Consider the following 14,522-nt stretch of genomic DNA (forward strand, 5'->3'; position numbering starts at 1 on the left):
GGCAACATGGCTAGCTAACCCGAACCACTGAACATGGGCTTTGATAGAAAGCGTTACTTATCTGAAGGCTGGTAACGTTATTGTTGACCAAAAATATGTAAAAGGAACAAGCTGTGTGTATGCCATTTTTTCATATCAGTTCAAATAAAAAAAAAAGTTATTTCCCTGCAGTTTATGCTTTCAACCTTGAATTGTTCCTCAATTAGTAATGTTTTACTCGAGGTAATTATCTGGAAAATGGTTTCAAATCATCAGCAAGACGAGGCTAAAATGATGTTAAAAGATTGGGTAGCCAGTCTACGACACCTAGTTGAAATCAGAATTATTTAATATATTATTGTATGAATAAGAAAACAAGCATTTATCAGCATTTGTGAAAACAAATCCAAATATTAGTTATTATTAATGAACGTTTTAAAAAGAAATAATGAGTGGTATTAAACACGTTTCTTTCAATTAACCAATGAATGTCACACATTACAGGATCCAAAACAAGACTCAACAGTATAGTGAAAACCTCAGTGTAATATTATTACTTAAAAATCAACAGATTTAACATATCCATTGGTGCCTTCTACAATGTAAATAAGTTGCATTATGGGTGTACTTCCTCTTAACTGTACATGCAGTAAGATGTGACATCTGGTAGATGAACTGTGTCACGACTTTTTTAAATCTCAGACTCATGGCGCAGGTAACAATATGCAGGGTTTAGAATAATAGGATTACCTGGTCCGACAACATGCCACCTTTAACAAGATCGGTGACAGCAACGTGGCCTGCTGACTGTTGTGTCTTTCTCTACTGGTCATTTCTTTATGATGACCACTCACTGTCACTTTTACTGACAATGAGATGATTTTGTTTTTTGGGAGACTAAACAGTAATGATCGTATCCTCAAACATATTTTAATGCTCATGTTTTATTGAGCATAACTAAAGATAAACAGGAAAAAGTACTAGCTCACTGAGTCAGACAATGGTAAATACTCCAAATCCCAGAACAAAATACGATTTATTTCCGAAAGAGATCAGGCATAGCTCAAGGCAAGGCAAGTTTATTTATATAGCACTTTTCAACACAAGGCAATTCAAAGTGCTTTACAAAAAATGAAAGACATTAAGAAAATGGCATTTAAAATCAGTCATTAAAAAGAAAAGCTAATAAAATAAACATTAAAAGAAAAAATACATGGATAAAAGTTACAGTGCAGTCTAAGATATGAATAGTTCAATTAAAAGCAGCGACAAAAAGAAAGCAGATGTTGTGTACTGTTTCATATTCATGGCAGGAAAACAAGTAGAGAAAATAAAAAACACAGTTACGTCAGAACAAAGTTTTGCTCTCCTGCCAAAGGATGTGTCCAAAGGATAATTTAACTAAAAATTAAATGGACAAATGAGACATCATCCCTTGGAACAGCTTTATTTGATTGCATATAAGGTGTTTGCCTGCTTTCACCTTGGTGCACTTTTTCACTTTCCCACCAGCTAATGACCATGCAACCACACGCACAGACTTCATTAGTGATGCAAACCCTTTTTATCGTGCTGCTGTCGGCTTCTCACTCCTCTGTGCCAGCTCTCACACATCCCAGTAGGAACAGGGAATGCACTCCTTTCTGTAATCCAAAGGTTACCACGGCAGCAGTCTCTTTAGGCAGAAAGGGGCTCTCTATCGGGAGGCTGGTCGTAAAAGGCTGTTGCGTGAAGTCTTGTTCTCTGTTTATCACTGTGAGACTGATGTATCTGCTCATCTAGAGATCTTTCATCTGTAGTGTCAGATATGCACAGCAGAACATATCCTGTGTGTCTCATGCTGCCAGTCAGCAACTGTCAGGTCTTAATAAGCTTAGGGTATGCTAGTTTAGGCTGTTGACATCAGCAACACTGGAGAAAGTGTGCTTGTGAACTTGGGAGTTTGTGTGAGGGTGCATATTTCTAGCCATTTTAATTGTCAGTAATGATAGTTCACAACATACATATTTTCTCCCCATGTAGACTTTAACTTGAGTGCCTAGACTTCAGCTGAGTGTGGTGTTTGTGCATTTGTGTCTGTAGTAACACATTTTGGACATTTCTTTGAAACGGTTTCCATCTTTCTTCTTCTTCTTTCTGGTGTATACCAAGAGGCAACAAATAAACAAGATGAAATTGTGTGCGGCTGCTGTACTGTGTCAAAAATGTGGTGTTGATGTAAATGATCAGGTGCTCTTCAAGGATAGGGCAATTAGTCAAGTAAGAATATAACTCAATGGCTATTTGCTTATATTTAACAGACTCCAAGGTATATGTTTGAGGTCTGAAAAAGACACACTGATTGTATCAATAAGTTGACAACCAACATGTTTTGACTAAATTATTGCCATTGACTTCAATTACATTTTATTTCCTGAACAGTTGGATTGTGATCAATGCTTTTGCACAGGAGCATGCTCAAGAGAAATAGCTCAAGTCCTGTCATAATCCCATTCTGTCCCCGTATCTTCTCGGCGTATTAGTGTCACAGCCATTTAGAGTGACTTGGTATTAACCGATGTGTTCACACTCATGAGCCAACTTCCTAGCCAAGTGTCTAACTGGAGATGTTGTGTAATATTCTAATAAGTAAAACAAAATTAGCAAAGCTTGTCTTGAGATTGTGCAGTTCAAATTAAGTTGTCCAACCAGTGCTGTTAAATGTGATTAATCCATAATGTAATTGCACAGAGGCGGTTACAGTTGCTCTCAGGTACTGCCGTGTGTTTCGCTTGTTTGTGATGTCTGTTTGACCAGCATCCCAGGAACAGAACACCATAGGGTTTATCTGGCCTAACCTGTTTCCTTTCCTAGGTCATCTATAGGATGAGGCGCTCTATAGGGGCTTTCACATTCCCTTTGTCACTAGATCAGTGATCAGTGAGTTCACTGCTCCAGCTCTTGAGCAATGAGGTTTTCCAGCACACAACCAATATGTCCAACAATGATTTAGCCGGCTAATGGAGTTTTTCAAATATAGCTTCAGATATATTCCTCTTCCCTACACAAACACACAGTCACTCACACCCTTGACGTTGTATGTGTAGGCAGATGTTGAACAACACTTCTCTCTCCATCTTAACCGTGTACTAAAAAAAGTAAGGTTATAGCTTAAAAACCCTCTTGTTAAAAGAACTATTTGTACTGACCACATTGTAACGGTTCCCTTTTTTGGGGCAGTTGTTGCATAAGTAGATCCGCCATGTGGGCAAGTGACCGTGGAGACTGTTGTCACTGATCACGGATAATCCTACTTGTATTTCCCTCCCAGTAGACACCCCCAGCACCTGTACTGGTTACATAGGAAACTGACAGAGAAAGAGAAGGCTCTGTGTTTGTGGCTGTTCATGCCATGAAAGACGAGGGGGGTTAGAACATGAAGGTGAAATGGAAGATAACAAAGGCTGCATTGGTTAGCGGCAATGTTGCTTACTAAAGCCCTGTTCTGAAGCTTATAACCCGCTGCCTTGTTGTAACTTTATTATCTTTTGTTACTGTATGGCTGCTGTGATGTGCAGCATGTGTGTCGACCACACGTGGTTGTTTTTTCTCTCCCCGTCTTCACGAGGCCACTTCTTCGTTGCTGTATTGTCCTACTGGGTTCCTTGCGAGTGCATTCTGATCTAGGGAGTATTCTTGAGTTTCTGAAGATGCATACTTCTTGTATTTTCCTAGTTTTTACCCAATTTCACCCATTTGAATGGCATGTTTTGTATATTCTGACCAAATGTTGAGTCATGGTCGGTTGGTCAAAACAGTGATCCAACCCAACCTAAGGGTATTGAGATACATTGCCGTAGGGCTGCTCGATTATGGCAAAAATCATAATCTCGATTATTTTGGTCAATAATTGATATCACGATTATTAAAAAACGATTATCCATTTACTTTGAAAACATCAATTTATTGGAGAAATAAAATGTGAACAATATGTTTTTAACAGTTGATTACCCTTAACTTTAAGTATAATTCAACTGAAAAACCAATACAAAAAAAGTAATAAAAGATAATCGTTTTATTTCGATTACGTTGTTTTCGTAATCGTTGCAAGCCATAATTGCGATTAAAATACGATTAATTGAGCAGCCCTACATTGCCGTCATTTATGTAGTCTGAAGAACGTTGTTGGTGTTAATTCTTAATGAGTTGCAGATGTATAAACTTCTTTGATAATAACTTATTCATAAGCCTCTACATACTCTACAGTCTGTCACGCTATGCCAGTCGTGTGCATATGGACAAACGGAATACAGATAAGACATGCATGTTCAAGTTGGACCCAATGTGTGTTTTACAAACTCATTGCTTTATATTGCAGTTGAAATGATCTCATCATGTAAAATAAATCGATTAACAATGGGGTTAATTGATACAGTGAATAGCTCGGAGTCTGCTGTTTGTTACTAAGATGTTCTCTGATTGCTGTCTGTCCTTAGCCTTTCTTGACACACTTTCTGAGCAAAGATCTAGCATATCTGAACTCACCTGAATTGCATCTAAAGTACTCCTTTTCAACATGGTAAATTAAAGCATTGACCAACTTGCAAAAAATCGTTTCGAAAGCAAACAAGTGACGAGGGTTATCTGTTAGGACAAACATAACATTTGTCAAACATGACATTTGTCAAAAATAACAATCATTCTCTTGAGCAAGAAAAACCAGGCGCATGTATTTCATTCCAAGACATAGCTCTTTGTTATCCATTCTTTAAGTTTATTCACTCTCCGTTTGCTTTTCAGAGTAAGCAGAACATTGTTATCAAATATTTGCTTGGCTCAGGCTTGTTATTTAATTGATTTAGTTAAAATCCCTTTTTGAATGAAGTTTTGCGGAGTGGCGGAAATATCCCGGCCCCCAAATAGTTTACTACAGACGTCATAAAACCAATTTGTTTCCTACAGATCCTCTTTAACGATCAATCGCCCCAACAGCGCAATTAATATCACGATATCAGCCAAAATAATCTAAACTATATTATTATATTTTCCAAATTGTGTAGCCCATCCAAATACATTGATTCATCAAAATCATAATAAATAAGTCTATACTATTTAGCTTGCAACAAAATCCTCAAGTTAAAACAACTCCAATCCACCTTGTAAATCTGTGACTGGACATGTGGTGACATAAACCTTCCCTTTTCTTTAAAGTTGGCTTAGAAACTGGAGGCTCAGTAAGTGAGTCCACCTTTCTGGTGTTGTAGCCGAGTTCAGCCCTGAAGCCGGGCAGCTCTGGTTTTATGTGAGGAGACTGAGCCGGACTGGCACTTCAGAGCCCACCATTGTTCCTGCCCACTGGGCGTGGAAGCTGCAGATCACACTCTCTCCCAGCTGCATGGCTCGCTCTGCATTACGCTGGCGGATTTGTAGAACATGTACAATGTGAAGTAGTCAGTGAGCCAACACCTGATATGGATCCGGGTGGGATGAGTTCAACACGGCGAACACTTAGTGGAGGGCAGGCTGGGCCGTCACAACAATGTCAAATCCAGATTGAAATGAAAGAAAGAAACCCAAATAATACAAATTATCAGAGGATGCTTGTTGTCATATGATTTATGGGATGTGTACTAATCAAACTCCAGTCACAATGAAGTTTACAACATAGTTTAAATGAGCTGCAACAAGCTCAGGAACAGCTGGATAACAGACCAACAAACAGAAATCTGCTTTGTTGTAACCGTTTCCCAAATTCTGATTGAAGAGTTATGTCTTAAATACAAAACCAACAATCTGCTGTAAATAATATTCAGTTGTTTCTCCATCTTGTTTTTTACTTCCACTACTCACTTCAGTATGCTAGTTTGAAGTGGGACGTACCAAGGTAAATCTCGTTAACCTTGAAAAGTGCTCTTCACTGATATCGACAACATGTCTGCATGTGGGTTTCATCTCACTGTCTTTCATTACGATCTTGAAGCTTTGTTAATAGTACAGAGATGATGTGAATTGTTTCTGTTCTCTGCGATGAGCTCCTTAACAGTACCATTTTGCAAAAAGACACATTGCGGTTTGTCTTTATCTTTCGGGAGCGGGATGGAGTATCCTGCGGCTCACATAATGTGTTTCCAGGAACAGGCAGGCCGACACTGAGAGTTGAAAACAGGCCAGTAGCCAGAGGCTCTTTCAGTCAGTAGAAAGAGTACCACTGTTTACTGTGCAGGTGGAAAGTATACTGAGGGTGGAGACTGTAAGGTCTTAAAGGTGGAAAGCTGCGTCAAAACACACAGCAGGGTTATTGTGTGCGTTTGCATCTGAAAGAAGTTAATTGGATTAAATATTTGGCGACTGGGAATTCAGTTTGGAACTTATTTTTGGTTGGAAACTGTTGTGCTCATACACGTAACGAATGTTCTCTGCAAATAGCGGTGCAAGTTGTTTACCAGGTGTTTTAATGGGCATCTAAAACTAGTAAAAGCTTAAAAGGTTCTAGCTCAAGTTGTGTAAATACATTTCAAGATATTCCTGAATGCTGGATTATATTCCATTTAAATCGGGGGTTGTTTGAGTATCTCCTGCCTTCCTAGAAAGAGGCCGTTTTCTTCCCTTCTCAAAATTGCCCTGCTTTCCATTCCTCCCCTCCCCCTCTCCGTCTCGCTGCTCTTCACTGTTTACCTCATACAGCTACCGACCAGCCTGCCTGTCATGCATGTATCGTGTGGTGGTCTTTATCTCTCTATTTCTCTGTTGAAAGGCGAGTTTTGTATGCAGAGAGTACCGTATGCCTTTTACTGTCTGGCCTCAGCCAGACAGTAAATATACAGAAAGATACCCTGTCTGCAGTTGACGCACGGAACAAAAGAACATTGTGTTCTAACTCTAATAATGGCATGTTTTCACTTGAGTTTGCATATAAAGGCATACCATCAAATCTACTTTTCTCAAATTACCGGCTACAAGATCAAATTATCGTATTTCACTAGCCAAAATAATTAGATTTGTATTGGACATTATATTTAAGTTGTCAATATGCTGGGTAGTAGGCTCATTGTTTCAGACTTGCTAAATGTTTAGGTGCTAGTGTATCAGTAATAATGTACTGTTCATATAGCTAACAAATCACAGTATTCCTCTCTGTTACCAGTGTTTTAAAAAGGAAGGAGAAAAGTGTCCTTGGGCGCCACTGTTGCCATTAGTGAATGTATAGTACATGTTTCACGAGGCTGCAGCACTTGGAACACTGTGTACTAAAGTGAATGTTTGATGAGCTTTGTCGGACCATGCAAACATACTGACGCATGTATTGTTTTATCCAGACCCCCCCCATGCTAACCCACACTGTCAAAGTGGCTTTTCCTATCAAATGACATTATATCACATGACTGCGTCCTTCAGTCCCATTGTCCTCGGCCGATGTTCCTGATGTCTGATTCCCAAGCCTCTTTGATCCCGTCTGACTGGAGCGGCTGTGACGCTTCACAGCCTCCAAACTGCCACTGTAGGGAACTTAGGTTTGTCTATTTTACTGCTGGTGAATACAGTGTTTCCACCTGAGTGCCTTTAGGGTCAAGATGATAGAGTTACTTAATTGTATCACTTAATTGTTTTGTATTTAAAGGTCCCATGTCATGGCCATTTCTACTGACCATAATTCCATTGTTGAGGTCTACTAAAATAGATTTATACTCTGCAATTTTCCAAAATCGCATTGGTTTCTCATACAGCATCTCTGTATAGTATGTGTATTCACTCTCTGTCCTAAACGGCTTGTTGGAGCTCCTGCCCCCCCCCTCCCTATGAGCCCAGTGGCCGTCTGTGAGACACAGCTGAACCCAGCTGAACCCAGCCCGAACACACACACCCGCGGCCTGACTGGGAATTTGTGTGTGTGCTCACACACCGACTCACAGCCTCGCCTCGCCGTCTCAGGGAGGAGAAATCGGCAGAGCTGCAGCTGAGAAAAGATTGTGTGCGTGTGTGTGAGGAACGGCTCCGCGGATTGGTCCATTTGGCTATGGGCACGTCACTGTACCCTGGAAGAAAAAGAGAAATCTCCAATGAGGTGTTCAGGGGCAGCCTAGACGGGTCTTTTCTGTGTTCGAGTTGTACTCGCTCCAGGGTGTACTTTGAGGGTGTGTGACTCTGCAGACCGTTTACATTCAGAAAAACCTTCATAACACAAGGGGACGGGTAATAACCGGAAAAGCATGACATGGGATCTTTAAAACTTGGTGTACCGGTTTGATTTAAGATGTTATTTACATTTCATCTATTGCTTTGATGCATTGTTTTGTAATTAGACTGTTTATGCTAATCACTGGCCAAGTGTCCTTAATCTAGAAAATAACACAATGGTCATTAGTTGGTTGTATACTTTATTTGACTCATTAAACACAAAACAATACGCAGAGGCATGCCAACAGCTTTAGAGGAGTCACAACCATCTGTTTGCTCCAATAATTGACCAAACACTTATTTGCATTTGCAAGACAGTTTATTCACGGCGTATTCAAATCCTTTCTGCCAGTCAAGTCTCAGTCTCAGTTTCATCCAGACCTTAACAGTTATACATAATGTTGTATCTTCCTGACTCGGTGCTTGGTGAGGTTTAAAGGATGTTCTGTAAATTGTTGCATCAGTGATTTAGTGGACAACACAGGGTTCTATTCAGTTATATCTTTGGAGGAAAATGTCCTCAATGTCAGCATGTTGGGTGAACGTGACCCTACAGTAGCAGCAGTCTTTCCCTAACCAGGTGACTTGGCCTACTTGGTGCTCCAGTCACTCTTCCAAATGTGAAATGAGGTGTGTCTGTTCACTCACACTACATCCTTTTTAAAAAGGCTCCTGAAGGATTTGCTTCCGTCACAGGGCCAATAGAGCCAGAGAAGGATCCTTACAGATCAACGAGGTAAACAAGCTGGCATGAGACAAGTTAGTGGCCTTTCATTATATAAGATGAGTTATGTTTTTCAGACCGTAATTATCTGGCTTCATGAGGTAACAAAATGAATTGGTGTCACTCTGCCAGGAACTACTGGCCCGTGCCAGAGCGTTCATTTGGCATGGCAGGAAGCGACCAATCAAGTTATCCATGAAGTGCTCTTTGGCACTTTGCTCGAACAGAGCTTCATTAAGTATTGAATAACATTGACCTGAGGTCCTTACTTGAAACATGCCTGATCACACTTTACCTTTCTGGTAACAACTGTTTGTTGTCAACAGAAGTCATGGAGAATGCAACATGTTGTCGCACGGTGACTTCAGGCCAGGGAGAGGTTTTTCCAGTTCTGTTGGTTCTCCACGTCTCTGACAGCGGCAGCGGCTGTGATGTCTTGGCAGATGCAGCTGCAGGCTGTTTGTAAATGTAGTAGCAGTTCCATCTTGTTGCTACAAATGTTGTTGTTTTTCTTCCGAAGCACACAAGGCAGGGAAAGAGAGAGAACTGCAATGGACTTGAGGTTCGAAAAGCATGACATTGGTTATATTTCCACAGCTTTTCAGTTCTTAGCATTGATGTTTATCGCTTTCCACTTGCATGGGGAACTCCTACCACGTGAGGATATAACCATAACTCTTCTAAATTCTAGAGGAAATAGAGATTGAAAAGAAAGATGATTTTACTTTAAGGCTACAGGATGAACCATAGAAAACATCCCAGAGTTTTGGACAGTTGAGACTGATTTCCTGCTCCGTAAGATAACCATTCGCTACCTATTTTGATACTTCCCTTGACCCCGCTGTTTGTTGATGAAAACAAGCTTCTCTTTTGTAATGATTGGTTAGCATTGTATTCCAACATCTAGAGGGCATGGCACTGTGTTTGAGTATATATATACATAAGGATGCATTTACCTTTTTATTACTGATGAATAACTGTAGGATAATTTATTTTTCTGAAGATTGGCTGATCGTATCGTCTGTTCCCAAATGTTCTGCGTTCCAAAATATTTTCATCAAAAGGATCAGAGGTACAAAAAGTATGAAGAATTTGAAGCAGTCAGCAAAAGATCTGGCATTGACTGTTCATTTCTGAATCTGTGCTTTGAGTCCGACAGTCCTAGTTTCAGGCAGATGTCAGAGCCCTCATTGTTTTCATAGAAATATCATGTCATGCCCCGAGCTGGATTTGCACGTTTACATAGGAAGAGGAGTACGGGGAAAGCAGAGACCCACACTTTAGTCTTTGTGTGGGGTAAATGGAGAACATTTGAGGAAACAATATTTTAAAAACTGTATTTCCTGACAGTAAAAAATAACCAAAGTGAATTGCAAAGCCTTTGGATACCTGAGCTAAACCTCCGGAATGTCTAACTTTTAAAAACGTGTGTGTGTGTACATGTTAGAAAGCTATTACCAGTCCAGCCACTCTGTCCTGACCCAGTAGAGGATGCACCAGAGGGTTATGGAGGATCAGAAGGCTTTACAACAAACTGCTGCTCTACATTTTTCCACACTACGATGCGAAGGAAAATTAGAACGCATGCGCAAACACGCTCAGTCCTCAAAGACTGGGCTTTTAGGCTCTGCCCCCATTTTTCCTCTTAACTGTGACATGTTTTCGTCTGGCTGTCTGATGCACTGGCCTACTTTTTCTTGTGAGCCCTGGCACACCTCACTGCCCAACCATAATGCAATATATATTTTAGTAAGCCAGGAAAAAATGTTCCCAATAAATACATTATATTTCAAACCAACTATGCAAATATACTATTTCCTCACATCACATTTTGCAGTTTGAAAGCTAGCGTGCATTTTTGGCTGCCCTGTTCGAACTGACTAAGCATGTGATTTGACAGATCCGTTTATATGAAAACCTTATCTAACTCAGGTCATCATCCTCTTTCACATTACTAACCCAGCTCACAGCACCACACATTGCATATTAAGATTAATCTGAACTTTGGTGAAAAACATCACAAGACTCTGCCTTTTGGAAAGATGAAAGACACTGAGTTCATAATCAAGATCATTAAAACATAAAACCACTAGTAATTTTTCATCTGACACTTTTTTTCCCCTCCGTTTTGTCGCAGCAGTTGACACAATGATAAAGATATTTTCTTTAATTAAAGCCAATTAACGTGGGTAAGGACTTAATGTCCATCACATGGTGTCGTTTAGTTAAAGGCACCGAATGTGTGTGTGAGAGAAGCTGGTCTAAGATTTAGGCCAAGACAGGGGACAGCAGCAACTAATCTTCCCAGGCCCAGTTTATATATACTTTGTATGTTGCTGTGTCATGCTATTAGAACGATCAGTGTCAAATCCATCAGGCTCTAAACCAATCAACCGGTGAAGAGTCAATGTGAAGAATACATGGTGATGAGGAGAGAAGGAGCAGGGCCCACCAAGGTTAAAGGGAGCACAAATTCACACAGTCCTCTTTGACACCTCTGAAAATGTCACCAGGCGAACACCGTGCCTGAGAAGAGATCGGAGCATGGTTTGCATGCCATGCAGAGCTCTGGTGATAACGTTTGATCGCTGCTGGCAGAAAAATCTATCCGAAGCCTGTTGTCTCTGCAGGTTTTTCCGCTCTGTGTCCACCCAGTCTGTTGGTACAGTGCAGTTTATACCATGTCTATTGGTTCTGAATGGTACTTAAGCAAACAGGAAATATCAGAGGATTTGGCAGTTCGGAACCAGCGGAGACAACTAGCTGTCTGTGTGCATCCGTGAAAAGCTGTTTTGCTTTAGCTGTGTTATTGTGCAACTAAAGTCAGCTTGATGGCACACAAAGTATAAAACCGTTTTCAAAAGTTATGGCCAAGGTTGTAACAGTGTCCCTGACTATAACATACCTCTGTAGTGGTTGGCTAACAGGAGCCTTACTAAATGTGTTGATCCTTGGTTGTCGCCTCGTCGTTCACTTGATTGTCCATTTCCCCCATACCTGACTGGTTGCCTCCTCATCACATTGAACCTGAAACTGACCTAATTGTTTAGGTTATACCCCATAAAGCCAGCTATCAATTCATGATGTTTCACAAAATGCAACATTGCTGGCTCTACTTTAACAGTAACTGTAATCTAGGGTTTTTTTTTTCTCTTCAGCGCTTGTATTCATTTTACAAAGCGAGTGAGCCGTTTTGTAGCCAGAGAAAGGAATTAAAGACGTTTTAGAACCCCTAGGTGCTTCAGAAATGGGACAGGAAATGAGGATAGTGAGAGAATGAGGAAGAGTGTATAGAAAGGCTGCTGATTCATTAGTCTTGCCTCAGGCTCTTCCGTTGTTAGCTTGGCATTAGCCCCAGATGTGGCATGTATCCTACAGTAGACACAGGGCTCAACGCTAACTTTTAAAAGTGGTTGCCAGGCTGGCAACCAGGCATCAGCTTTTGGTTGCCAAAACTGAAAATATGGTTGCCATTTTTAGTCACCTTTTATAATTAAGATACTATACAGTTATACATCAACTTAATAATGAAAATGGGACACAAAAGAATGTTCAAATGCTTTACAATAAGTAATTACCACAATTATTTGAAACCTAAGTGGTAGTAAACTTGTCCACCCTCAATTGCTGGTATACTAAATACCAGTAGTGCAGCTGTTGTCATGTTCTTCACAGATCCCTCACAAATGAATTGAGCAAGTCACTAATTTCTTGGTCATCCGTTGTCTCCCTTTCAAATTTGGCTTTTCTTGACCTTTGTGCTGACCCCACCATAGATCCATTGGCCCTTCATGGCCCGTCATGAGCGAAAAACACCGCTGACATGTGAACAGCGCACGATACTGCCGAGTCGGGATATTTGGCCCAGACTGTTTGGCCACAATGACGTCACGCGCGCGGAGGCTGCTGGGAATTTCAGAAATTCAGACGGCTTTGGGTCGAGTTTTGTATCAATAAAAAGCTTTTTTTCGGGTGTATTATCCCGATTTTAAATTAAATAAAAAATACAGGCAGTCTTAAAAACAACATTTCTATAAAAATGTAGCATATTTGGAAGCTTTGCATTTGACCTTTAAACATGTAGTTGTCTTCAGTGATCTCTGCATTCGGTGATCATACTTTCCCTTTCCACTGTTGCATTAGATTTAAAACAAAAGTAGGTCACTGCATGCAAAGCAGCCCCTTCACCTTTTTTTTCTCGCTTAATTCTGCTAACCTCGGAATGTCAACACTCGGGTGTTTCTATTCATTCATGGAGATGTTGCTGAGTAGGGGTGGGACATGCGTTATTGACACTTGTTTCACAGTTTGAGCTCTGATCTACACGAAGCTCAGTAAATGTTCCTGAATTTCACAACTTGTTCTAATCTCTGTTTGATGTAAACACTCTGACGTGGCAGCTTTCTGGTAACCATTGGATCAATGAGTCACATTGCAGAAATCGGGAGTATTTGCATCATCATCACGGAAGTTTATACTCTGTGATGGGCTTAGTTAAACCTGCACTCTGGTATTTTAACTGTTTGTTATCTAGGTGTGTTCACACTAATGTTGACTTGAAGTTATTTTTGTAACCAGATAAGTTTGGGGAAATAAACAAAGGTCGTATTGGGTACTGACAGCAACTCTAAATGCACATTTTAAAGAAAATATATTACAACATTTTGAGAATTCCATGAATTATTTGCAGATAAATGAATGTGTTTTTCTGAAACTAGACTATGGAACATCAAATACTTGTTTCAGAGAATATTCAGGAACAAAGAGGCCTTGATATGAAATAAGCATATCATCACTTATCAACATATTCAAAGCATACCAGACATGGTGAGAGTGAGGAAAATATGTAAAGCAATTCTAAGACTTTGTGGCATCTTCGGTAAAGACGCCAGTAGTGATGTTTGGAAGGCTTTGAGGTAACGGATCGTGCAAACATTCAACAGAGATCCACACAAGTTATCCTGGGAGCACCTTACAGACACAAAGGATTGAACAAAGAGTGATGAAAGCTTGCATATAGGGTCTTGTGGGGAACAAAAATAGATTTAAAAGGAAAAGTCAGCTGCAGCCACTTCGTTGTAAACTCTGTGTGTTGTGACATTATTTTGCCTGTTGGGGGCAAAGAGGGGCTCTTACTAGTAAACAAAAAAACAACAACCATTAACAATAGTTAGGGCTTTATCTGTTATTGTAGTTCTACTCTGATAGTCGACTGTCAGTTACTGAGTTACTAATTGAAAAAGTTACACTTTCACAGACTCCAAAACATTATTGCTTTGACATGTTTTTTACTACCAAAGGCAACAAGGTATACCAGACTTTAACACTTTAACGCTTGCATTGTGTCCTTGTATTTGACTATCATTTCCTTTTTTTAATAGCCTGTTTCATAATAGTTGTCTGCAGTAAAAGATGTGGGCCATGTCCTCCCTGTATGTTGGTGGGTGTTAAGGAACAGCAGCACAACATAGTTTGAAGCTCTGGATCTAAGTATAGCCAAGAGCCTATATTAGCCTCCTGTGCATATCTATTGCATAGTATCTGTAGAGTACTCTGCTCTTAGGTTTCCTTCACTTGCGTGGTAGCCCTTCCCAGACCTTTTTGGGAAAGTACATGTGTGGTGCTAACTCGTATTGGAGCAGGCGCACGAGGTTCATCAGCAGGG

The 14,522-nt window shown here is 40.3% G+C and overlaps 1 protein-coding gene across 1 annotated transcript in view; it reads left to right on the top strand.

The window, feature by feature from the left end:
- suco (SUN domain containing ossification factor) overlaps nucleotides 1-14,522 on the top strand; it is a 41,043-nt gene that overhangs the window by 580 nt on the left and 25,941 nt on the right.

The sequence above is a fragment of the Pseudochaenichthys georgianus genome, chromosome 4 (assembly GCF_902827115.2).
Source record: "Pseudochaenichthys georgianus chromosome 4, fPseGeo1.2, whole genome shotgun sequence".
Taxonomy (NCBI): domain Eukaryota; kingdom Metazoa; phylum Chordata; class Actinopteri; order Perciformes; family Channichthyidae; genus Pseudochaenichthys; species Pseudochaenichthys georgianus.